The following is a 12,328-nucleotide window of genomic DNA, read 5'->3' as shown; positions in this document are numbered from 1 at the left end:
ATTTTACATACATTTATATTTATCTTTGTATTGGAATTTATAGAGTGAACAATGCTCAGATAAGCTGAAAAGTATTACTTATTTGAGTTTAGAATGCATTTTGTATCTAATATTTGAATATGAATATGCCTGATATTTTGGTAAGTGGCAACACGTTGTATAAATAATGAAGGTGTGTACAAAAGGCTCCATGTAGGAGGAAAATTATTGAGTATGTAATTTAATTTAATAGTTTACTAAGGGTGTACACATATTTATAAAGTTCAAGTCTATGGTATTTAATAGACATTGCAGCAAATTATGCTAATGAAACGTTAGTAGTTCTACACTGTGTGATTAAACGTTATGCTATTAAAATTATATTGTAATTCTCATTGCTTCTAATGGTTTTTGGTATTAAGACCCATGTAGCTTTTGTGTCCTTATAAAAAGTTATGAAGTTAACTTTACATATAGATTAAAATTAAATGGATGGAGAAAAATATACCATGCTAACATTAATCAAAAGAAAGTAGAAGTACTTATATTAATTTCAGACAGACCAGACTTCAAAGTAAGGAAATTTTTCGAGGGTTAAGAAAGGCATCATTATATAATAATAAAGGAGTCAGTTCTCCAAGGAGACATATCCTTAATGTGTATACACCTACTAACGGAGCATCAAACCACATAAGGCAAAAACTGATAGAAATGCAGAGAAATAGATGAAACCACTATTATAGTTGGAAACTTCAACATCCCTCTCTCAGAAATGGACAGTTCCAGCAGTCAGAAGATCAGTAAAGACATAGTTGAACTCAATGACACTATCAATCAACTGGATATAATGGATATCTACAGCCTACTTCATCTGACAAAGGCAGAATACACATTCTTCTCAAGCTCACAAGGAACATTTACCAAAATAAACCACATTCTGGAGCATAACAGAAACTAACAAATTTAAAAGAATAGAAATAATATAATGTCTGTTCTCATAATGGAATTAAATTAAAAATCAGTAAAAGGTAATAGAAAAATCTCCAATTATGTGGATATTAAACGTTTCTAAATAACACATGGGTCAAAGAAGAAATCTCAAGAAATTAAAATATATTTTGGAGTAAATAAAAATGAAAACAAAACATTGAAATGTGTAGAGTGTAGCATAAGCAGCACTTAGATGGAAACTTATAATACTGAACACACACATATTAGAAAAGAGAGATCTACAGTCAGTAACTTAAGTTTCCACCTTGGGAAACTAGTAAAAGGAGAGCAAATGAAATGCCATGCAAGGGGAGGAAAAGAAATAATAAGGATTAGAGCAGAAATCAGTGAAATTGAAAACAGAGAATCAATAGGGAAATCAATAAAACTACAACCTGGCTCTTAGAAAAGATTGATAAAGTTGTTATGCCTCTAGCCATGCAAACTAAGAAAAAAAGAGAAGACACAAATTAGCAGCATCAGAAATTAAAGAGGGGATATCACTGCAGATCTCACTGAAATTAAAAGGATAACAAAGGAATGCTATGAACAATTCTATGTCCACAAATTAGGTGACCTAGACAAAATGGATCGACTCCTTGAAAGAAGCAATCTGTCAAAACTCACACAGGAAGAAATAGATTATCTGAATAGGCCTATACTGAGTAAAGAAATTGAATCAATAATTAATATCCTTCCAAAACAGAAAGCACCAGGTACAGATGGGTTCACTGGTGAATTCTACTTAACTTTTAAGGAAGAAATTATACCAATTCTCTGCAATCTCTTTTAAGAGGACAGAGAGGAAGGAATATTTCCTAACGCATTCCACGCAGCCAGCATTATCCTAATACTAAAACCAGACAAAAAAATTACAAGAAAACTACAGAACAATATCTCTCATGAACATTGAGGCAAAAATCCTCAACGAAATATTAGCAAATCAAATACAAAAAGATATAAAAAGAGGGAGGCGGACTCAAGATGGCTGCATGGAAGGACGCAGAGTTCCTGTCTCCCCACAAGTAGGGCACCTGCCAGTTGCTGGTGGGAGACCTCAGCACCCAAGGAGATGGGAGGAACCCCCAAGAGACTGGGTAGGACATGGGGGGAAGTGAGGGGGGAGGAGAAGTGGAGGCTGTACAGGACTGGTGCCCCGAAGGGTGGCTGGGAGAGAGGAGGGGTTCCCATGTCTGGAGGGACCCTGGGGGGGCTCGGAGGATAACGGGGGAGTGTGCCTAATATGTCCCCTGCCCAATCAGCCCTGGGAAGCCTGCTGGGCTCCTATTTGCAGGACAGGAATAGAAACGTAGATGTAGAGAATGGACATGTGGACATGGGGGGGAAGGGGAGGGTGCGACCAACTGGAAGATTAAGTTTGACATAAATTCACTACCATGTGTGAAATAGATAGCTAGTGGGAACATGCTGTATAGCATGGGGAGCTCAGCTCAGTGCTCGGTGATGACCTAGATTGGTGGGATGGGGGTGGGTGGGAGGGAGGTCCAAGAGGGAGGGGATATAGTTATACATATAGCTGATTCACTTCATTGTATAGCAGAAACTAACACAACATTTTAAAGCAATTATACTCCAATTTAAAAAAAGCTATAAAAAGAATTACACACCATAATTTAGTGAAATTTATCCCAGGTGTGCAAGGCTGGTTCACCATTTGAAAATCAAGTAATGCAGTCCATCATATCAGCAGACTAAAAAGGAAAAATCATGATCTTATCAATTAATGCAGAAAAAGTGTTTGAAAAAATCCAATATCTATTGTTTTTAAAAAATCTCAATAAACTAGGAATAGAGTGGAACTTTCTCAACTGCATAATGACTATCTACAAAAAACCTACAGCTAACATCATACTTAATGGTAATAAATCTAAAGCTTTCCCATTAAGGTGAGGTATAAGGCAAGGATGTCCCCTCTCACCTCTACTTTTCAACATCATATTGGAAGTCCTTACTAATTTAATAAGGCAAGTAAAGGAAATAAAAAGTATACAGACTAGGAAGGAAGACATAACACTTCCTTTGTTCACAGATAACATGATCATCTATGTAGAAAATTCATAAAAATTGGCCAAAAATCTCCTGGAACTAAAAAGTGGTTATACCAAGATTGCAGGATACAAGGTTTATATACAAAAGTCAGCTGCTTTTCTGTATATCAGGGGATGAACAAGTGAAATTTAAAATTAGAAGCACATTAATATTTACATTAGCGCCTCCCCAAATGCAATACTTAGGTGAAAATTCAACAAAATATGTATAAGATCTATATGAGCAAAACTATAAAACTATAAAATGAAAGATTTCAAAGGAGAACTAAATAAATAGAGAGATATTCCATGTACATGGATAGGAAGGCTCAATATTGTCTAGATGTCAGTTCTTCACTTGGGCTGATCCAGAGTTGATCAACTATATAGCAATTGTATCAACTGGTCTATATCTGTCAACTTGATCTATAGATTCAATGCAACCCCAATAAAAATCCCAGCAAGTTACTTTGTGGATATTGACAAACTAATTCTAAAGTTTATATGGAGAGACAAAAGATCCAGAATAGTCAACACAATATTGAGGAGAAGAACAAAGTTGGAGAACTGACACTACCTGACTTCAAGACTTATTATAAAGCTGCAGTTGTCGAGACAGAATTTTATTGGCAAAAGAATAGACAAACAGATTAATGGAACAGAACAGAGAAGCCAGACATAGACCCACATAAATCTGTCAACCAGTTTGAGAAAGGAGCAAAATTAATAAAATGGAGAAAAGATAGTGTTTTCAACAAATGGTGTTGGAATTACTGGACATCCACATGCAGAAACATGAATCTATACACAGACGATATACTCTTCACAAAATTAAGTCAAGATGGATCATAGATCTAAATGGAAAACACAAAACTATGGAACTTCTAGAAGAAAACATAGGAGAAAACCTAGTAACCTTGGGTATAGTGATGCGTTTTAAAATATAACACCAAAGATATGATCCATGAAAGGCATAATGGATAAGCTGGACTTCATTAATATTAAAAACCATCTGCTCAGTGAAAAACAATATCAAAAGAAGTAGAAAACAAATCACAGACTGGGAGAAAATATTTACAGAAGACAAATCGATAAAGACTGTTATCTAAAATATACAAATAACACTTGAATTTCAACAATAAGAAAACAAGCAATCCAACTCAAAAATGGAAAAAAGACCTGAACAGACACCTCATCAAAGAAGATATACAGATGGGAAATTAGCATATGAAAAGATGCTCCAAATCATATGTCATCAGGGAAATGCAGATTAAACCAACAATGAGATGCCACTACATACCAATTAGAATGGCCAAAATCAAAGTACTGACAACACCAAATGCCAGTAAGGATGTGGAGCAACAGGAACTTTCATTCATTGTTGGTGGGAATGCAAAATGGTGCAGCTACTCTGGAAGACAATTTGATGGTTTCTTACAAAACTAAACATACAGTTACCATCTGATCCGGCAGTCATGCTCCTTAAACCCAAGGAGTTGGGAACTTATGTCCATGCAAAAACCTGAACGTGGATGTTTTTAGCTGCTTTATTCTTAATTCCCCAAACTTAGAAACAACCAAGATGTCCTTTGGTAGGGGAATAGATAAATTAACTTTGGTATATCCAGACAATGGAATATCATTCAGTTCTAGAAAAGAATCAGCTATAAGGCCTTGAAAAAACATGGAGGAAGTTTAACTGTATACTAGGAAGTGAAAGAAGCCAATTGAAGAAGGCTACCTACTATATGGTTCAAAACTACGTGGCATTCTGGAAAAGGTGAAACTGTAGAGACAATAAAAAAAAATCAGTAGTTGGGGTGGGGTGGGGAGGGAAAAGAGATGAACAGGAAGAGTACAGAGGATGTTGAAAATGAGGGAGGCTATCATGTGTGGGAGCAGGGGAGGAGATGGGAAGTCTTGTAACTTCCTCTCAATTTTATTGTAAACCTAAAACTGCTCTAAAAAATAGTCTTTTTTGAAAAAGTAGTCAAATGTAAAATAGATAGCTAGTGGGAAGCAGCCACATAGCACAGGGAGATCAGCTCAGTGCTTTGTGACCACCTAGAGGGGTGGGATAGGGAGGGTGGGAGGGAGGGAGACGCAAGAGGGAGGGGATATGGGGATATATGTATATGTATAGCTGATTCACTTTGTTATACAGCAGAAACTAACACAACAATGAAAGCAATTATACTTCAATAAAGATGTTTAAAAAAAGTAGTGTAGTCGTAAATATATAAAAAATGATTTTATATGTTTTAGGTATAATTACTAAAGTACTATTTGCTGTGAAAATTTGCACTTACACATTCACAAATCTCAATTTTCCAGAATGAGCCTATTAAAACTCTCATAATTTTCCTTGCATTGAAATTGGAATATTAATGGATTTTTCAGAAAAGCCTTCTTTCTCTAAAATGCATTTCTTTATTTTTCTTTTTAAAGATGTAGATACCTGAGGGAATAGATTTTCCAGAATATTTTAATGAATAAATAAAAAATATTACCTTCTAAATAGCTAAAAATTATAGGTAGTGTTGCATATTTGGTGTAATTCTGAAGAAGATGCCTACTATTATTGGTCTTGATTTCCATCTATAAAATTTGGGTCATTTTTAGATCATAAAAATACATTTTTTGTCTTATTCTTAAATGTTTTTCAAATATTAAATGGGTCACATAATCTTATACTTAAATTTTTTTGTAATGTTAAGTAAGTATTGGGTGGACCAAAATGTTTGTTTGGTGTTTTCTGTAAGATGGCTCTGGTAGCACTTAGTTGTCTTTAACTTCATTGGAAACAATTTTGTTAGCGTGCATTTTAAAAAAGACATCAAAATTGGTGAGTTTTTGTGTAGCCATTTTAATATTGAAGATGGAAGGAAAAAAAGCAACGTTTTCGGCATATTATGCTTTATTATTTCAAGAAAGGTAAAAACGCAACTGAAACGCACAAAAAGATTTGTGCAGTGTATGGAGAAGGTGCTGTGACTGATAGAACATGTCAAAAATGGTTTGCGAAGTTTTGTGCTGGAGATTTCTCGCTGGATGATGCTCCACTGTCGGGTTGACCAGTTGAAGTTGATAGCGATCAATCGAAACAATAATTGAGGACAATCAGCGTTATACCACGCGGGAGATAGCCGACATACTCAAAATATCCAAATCGAGCATTGAAAATCATTTGCACCAGCTTGGTTATGTGAATTGCTTTGATGTTTGGATTCCACAGAAGTTAAGTGAAAAAACCTTCTTGACCATATTTCCACATGTGATTCTGTACTTAAATGTAATGAAAATGTTCTGTTTTTAAAACAAATTGTGATGGGCAGTGAAAAGTGGATACTGTACAGCAATGTGGAACGGAAGAGATCGTGGGGCAAGCGAAGTGAATCACCACCAACAACACCAAAGGCCGGTCTTGATCCAAAGTAGGTGATATTGTGTATATGGTGGGATTGGGAGTCTTCTATTATGAGCTCCTTCCAGAAAACCAAACATTAATTCCAACAAGTATGGCTCCCAATTAGACCAACTGAAAGTGGCACTCAAAGAAAAGCATCCAGAATTAGTCAAGAGAAAACGCATAATCTTCCATCAGGATAACACAAGACTGCATGTTTCTTTGATGACCAGGCAAAAACTGTTACACTTTGGCTGGGAAGTTATGATTTATCTGCTGTATTCACCAGACATTGTGCCTTCAGATTTCCATTTATTTCAGTCTTTACAAAATTCTCTTAGTGGAAAAAATTTCAATTCCCTGGAAGACTATAAAAGGCACCTGGAACAGTTCTTTGCTCAAAAAGATAAAAAGTTTTGGGAAGATGGAATTATGAAGTTGCCTGAAAAATGGCAGAAAGTAGTGGAACAAAAGGGTGAATACGTTTCTCAATAAAGTTCATGGTGAAAATGAAAAATGTGTCTTTTATTTTTACTTAAAAAACTGAAGGCTTTTTGGCCCACCCAATATATTATAAAGATGTATGCCATGCCAAACAAAACAAAACAACACATTGATTGCAAAACTATAAAACTCACAGGCTCTTCAAATAGTCTGCATGTACTGTAGATTACAGGGAATCTAAATATACCATCTGAAGAGAATTACAAATTAAAGTCAAATTTTAGATAAATAATCCAATACAAAGATTTTTTGATTGCTATAAGGTAATTATTTTCTATTAAATTGCAAATGCATTATTGGTGTTTTGATGTATTTTGATAGGATTGGAAAATCGAGGAATAAGAACATAAAAAACCAGTTTTCTGTCTTTACATTTTTAAAGTTTTTACTTAACTGCATCATTGTATCTTCTTTTTTCCTTCTGAGTTGAAATTATCTTGTTATCATTTGAGCAAACTTGCCCATTAAAAGATAGAGATGGTTAAACAAAACAAACTTCTGCATCAGTCACCAGTTTTAACTAGGAGAAATGGTAGAACAGGTTACCAAATAATTTGTGGAGCTAATTTTCTTGAAATTGTTTGGAAGAAAGGAGTCACTATGTTCATCTTATATGGAATTGAGTGGGTGTGAAGAGAAAGTCTAAGAGGAAATGAAATAGTTCAGCAATTGTCTTACCAATTAGAAAAAATGAGGATTTCCTTTATTTTATAGAAATCCTTCTTTAGCTTGAAGGAAGTACTAGTTGAAAAGAACCACTGTCATCGATAGCAAACCAAAAACCAGAACCAAAACTTAGTAGAAGGGTATAAAGAGGATGGTAAGAGTTGGATTTCATTTTAATGTGGTAAAATATACATAACATAAAATTTATCATTTTTCATGTACAATTCAGTGGTTGCAAGTATATTCACAATGTTGTGCCACTATCACCACTATTTTCAGAACTTTTCATCATCCCCAAGAGAACCTCTGAACCCATTAAACAACAGCACTCATTCTCGCCTCCCACACCCGTCCCCAGTAACCTCTATTTTTCCTGTCTCTATGAATTTGCCTATTCTACGTTCATCGTAGAAGTGGAATCATGCAATATTTGTCTTTTTTGTGTCTGTATTACTTCAAGATTTTACATGCTGTAGCGCGTATCAGAATTCCTTTTTATGGCTGAATAATATTCCATTGTATATATATATATACCACATTTGTTTATTCATTCGTCTACTGATAGACACTTGTATTGCTTTTACTTTTTGGCTACTATGAATAATGCTGCAATAAACATTGGTGTACACATATTTGTTTGAGTCTGTGGTTTTAATTCTTTTGTGTATATACCTAGAAGTGGAATTGCTGGATCATAGGGCAATTCCACATTTAACTTTTTAAGGACCTGCCAAACTGTTTTCCACAGTGGCTATACCATTTTACATTCCCACCAGCAATACACAAGGGTTCCAATTTCTCCACATCTTCATCAATGCTTGTTGTTTTCTGTTTTTGTTTTTTGATAATAGCTATCCTAATGGATGTGAAGCGTTATACCATTGTGGTTTTGTTTGCACTTTTCTGATGACTAATGATATTGAGCAGATCTGTTCACACACTTGTTGGCTACTTGTATATTTTCTTTGGAGGAATGTCTATTCAAGTCCATTGCCCTTTTTAAGAATAAGTTGCTTTGCTGTTGCTGTTGAGTTGTATTTCTTTATATATTCTGTATCTTAATCCCTTATTAGGCGTATGATTTGCAAATATTTTCTCTCATTCTATGAGTCAGCTTTTCACTCTTTTGATAGTATCCTTTGATACACAAGTTTTTAATTTTGATGAAGCCTAATTTATCTACTTTTTTCTTTTGTTGCTCTGCTTTTGGTGTCATGTCCAAAAAGAAAAAAATCATTTGTCAAATCTAATGTCATGAACTTTTTTCCTGATGTTTTCTTACAAAAATTTTATAGTTTAGCTCTTAACTTTAGGTTTTGATCCATTTTGAATCCTTTCTGCATTGAATGGTCTTGGTACCTTTTTTAAAAAATCAATTGAATGCAAATATGAGGGTTTATTTCTGGCCTCTCTGTTCTGTTTTATTAGTCGTTATGACTCATTTATGCCAGTACCACACTATTTGATTACTGTAGCTTTGTAGTAAGTTTTGAAATCAGGAAATGTGAAATCTCCAATTTCTCAAAACTGTTTTGGCTAAATGGGATTTCTTATGAATTTTAAGATGGGTTTTTCTATTTCTGCAAAAAAATCATTGGGATTTTGATAGGGATTGCATTGAACCTGTAGATCTCTTAGGGTAGTATTCTAAGAGATAGTATTGTAAGAAATAGTATTCTAAGAGATATAGTAGTATTGTCATCTTAACAGTGCTTTGTTTACCATTCTATGAACATGGGATAGTTTTCCATTTATTTAGGTCTTCTTTAATTTCTTTCAGCAATGTTTTGTAGTTTTCATTGTATAAGTCTTTTGTCTCCTTGGTGAAATTTATTCCTGAGTACTTTATTCTTTTTGATGCTATTGTAAATAGAATTGTTTTCTTAATTTCCTTTTCAGATTTTTCATTAATAGTGTATAGAAACATAACTGATTTTTGTGTTTTGATTTTATATTCTTCAACTTTGTTGTATTTGATTATTAGCTTTAGCAGTTTTTTTTGGTTTTGTTTTTTGTAGAAGCTTTAGGGTTTTCCACATATAAAATAATGCCATCTGTGAAGAGAGATACTTTTTCTCCTTTCTTTCCAATTTGGATGCTTTTACTTTTTTATTTTTAACATCTTTATTGGAGTATAATTGCTCTACAGTGGTGTGTTAGTTTCTGCTGTATAACGAGGTGAATCAGTTATATGCATATGCATATCCCCATATCCCCTCTCTCTTGCTTTCCCTCCCACCCTCCCTATCCCACCCCTCTAGGTGGTCACAAAGCACCGAGCTGATCTCCCTGTGCTATGTGGCTGCTTCCCACGAGCTATCTATTTTACATTTGGTAGTGTATATATGTCCATGCCACTCTCTCACTTCGTCCCAGCTTACCCTTCCCCCTCCCTGCATCCTTAAGTCCATTCCCTACATCTGCATCTTTATTCCTGTCCTGCCCCTAGGTTCTTTAGAACCATTTTCTTTTTTAGACATCATATATATGTGTTAGCATACAGTATTTGTTTTTCTCTTTCTGACTTACCTCACTCTGTATAGACAGACTCTAGGTCCATCCACCTCACTACAAATAACTCAATTCTGTTCCTTTTTATGGCTGAGTAATATTCCATTGTATATATGTGCCACATCTTCTTGTATGCTTTTATTTATTTATTTTTTCTTGCTTAATTGCTCTGGCTGGTACTTTCAGTACTATGTTGAACAGAAGTGGTGAAAGCAATAAGAGCGCAGTCAGCCTTCAGAACACACAAGTCTGATATTTGGAGGACAAGTTCCTGACGGTCTGTCCTGGTTCTGGCAAGCTGCACCAAACAGTCTGCCACCCTCACTGTCACCTGCCACAAAGATGGGGGAGTGGAGGATGGTAGCCACTACCACAGGGGAGAGGTTGAAACTCACTGATGTTTAGCAGCCTCTCCACCAAGCTCTCCACTGGATGCTCCCAGGTTTCCACTAGAGTCTAGAGTTCCAAAATAGTTCCTCCAGACACTTTCTGCCAATTCAGTAGCTGTCAAGGTAGACTGATGGATTTCTAGAGCTTCCAATTCCACCTTCACTCCCCCAAGAGTTGGATTTCCTTTTCTTTTAGCCTGTTAAATCTTTGTTTCAGTAAGGTCAATGTCATGGGGTAAATTCTTTGTGGGACAGTTGGCCTCCTTTTGTTTCAAAGTCACAGATTCTACCACTGATCCTGGTTGGCCATATGACACACTTGTGTAATTTAAAAAACCCTGAATGTGAGTGTAGGGAGAATTCAGTTAAGTTTTATTTGCTTCTGAAATTAATAGAAATCCACATTAGGCCAAACTTTTTTAATTTATAGAATTGATTTACATTTAAAAACCATGAATGCCTCATTTAAAATATTTTTCTTCTCATGATAAATCAGTGAAGCACTGTTTTAGAAAACAACATTTTGTTTCATCTGCTCTGTTTTGTAACCAACTTTTTTATGTCAGTGAAGCCTTAGCTTAACAAAAAAAGAAACATTTTTCTTGTGCCCTACATTTTTACCATCTTTTTCATCCTGTCAGAATAATCTTAAATTTAGAATGCTAAAAAAAAAATCAGTAAGAGAACGATGTCACATTTTTTATTAGGAAGCAAAGTTTATAACATTATCACAGAGGTGTGAATCTTTGTGTGAGCTTTCCACTCGAAGACAAACTATTCATTTAAAATTTCAAAGAATACAATGTTTCCAGTAGCTTCTTTTTGACTGGCTAACATTTCCCACATGCCAGTTGTGGGTTGGCTATCTAATTACTAATATCTGCTTCAAAATGTTCTTAATTCATATTTCACTTCTGAAAAAAATAACAAAATAGATGTTTAGGGTTAATATGGTGCTTAATGAAATACCTGTTTCCATTTTTTTAAAAGAAAGTATTCTGCCTATCTTGTAATGAATATACATCTTTTTGACCAAATGAGCAGGTTTTCTCCCAGCAAGAGGACCCTAGTGAACCTGAAGAAGATCACTATGGTCAAGGATGGGCCCCGAGGCTTTACTGCAAATCCTGTCACTGTTTTCTCTGGCTCTCTAGAGAAGTTTCTAGAAAAAGACTTCTAGAACTTTCTCCCTCCTGTTATGACTGAGATTCTTTCCTAGGCTTAGCCTCTATTTCACTTTTCTTCTAGCTAAAAGGAACAAAGCTCCACGTGAAGTTTCTTTTGAAGATTTCTAAGGAAAAAGGAGGCTCTAAGCACTGAATATGGAGAACGAGGTGGGTCCGTTTCAGCTCTTACGAGGATGTTTCCCCCAGAAAACTGTCCTTTTGCTTAGGGCCTGCCCTCTCTACCATGTTCCGCTGGGATTTGTCTGCCGAGGGTCCCCCGATTCAGTGGCTTCCCAGAGGAAACCTGACTTTTCCAGGCCAGGTAGTGGCCTCCAGCTTGCCCTCCCCCTGGCCCCATCCTCCGAGGAGGGCCAGGAGGTCCAGAGCTGTTTCACTTCCCACTGCCCTGCAGGCCGGCCCGGCTGCTCCTTGCTCACCGGCCCCCTCTCGCCTCCCCCCTCTTCCTCATCGCTGTCCCCCCACGTGTCCCTCTCTCCCCTTCCCCTGTGTCTGCTCTTCTGAGAAGTTAGCTTACAAAGCAAAGTTGTAACTTTGAATTCCTGTTTTTCCAACTGCCCTCATGTGACAGGATATCTCCGTATTGGAGGTTTTCCCTAATTTCAGAAGCCCTTTAAAAGTGGGCCCTCCCTCCAAGCGTCTTTTCAGCCG

The sequence above is a fragment of the Mesoplodon mirus genome, assembly GCF_964341445.2.
Source record: "Mesoplodon mirus genome assembly, chromosome: 4".
Taxonomy (NCBI): Eukaryota; Metazoa; Chordata; class Mammalia; order Artiodactyla; family Ziphiidae; genus Mesoplodon; species Mesoplodon mirus.
Note: the sequence above shows the minus strand (reverse complement) of the source record.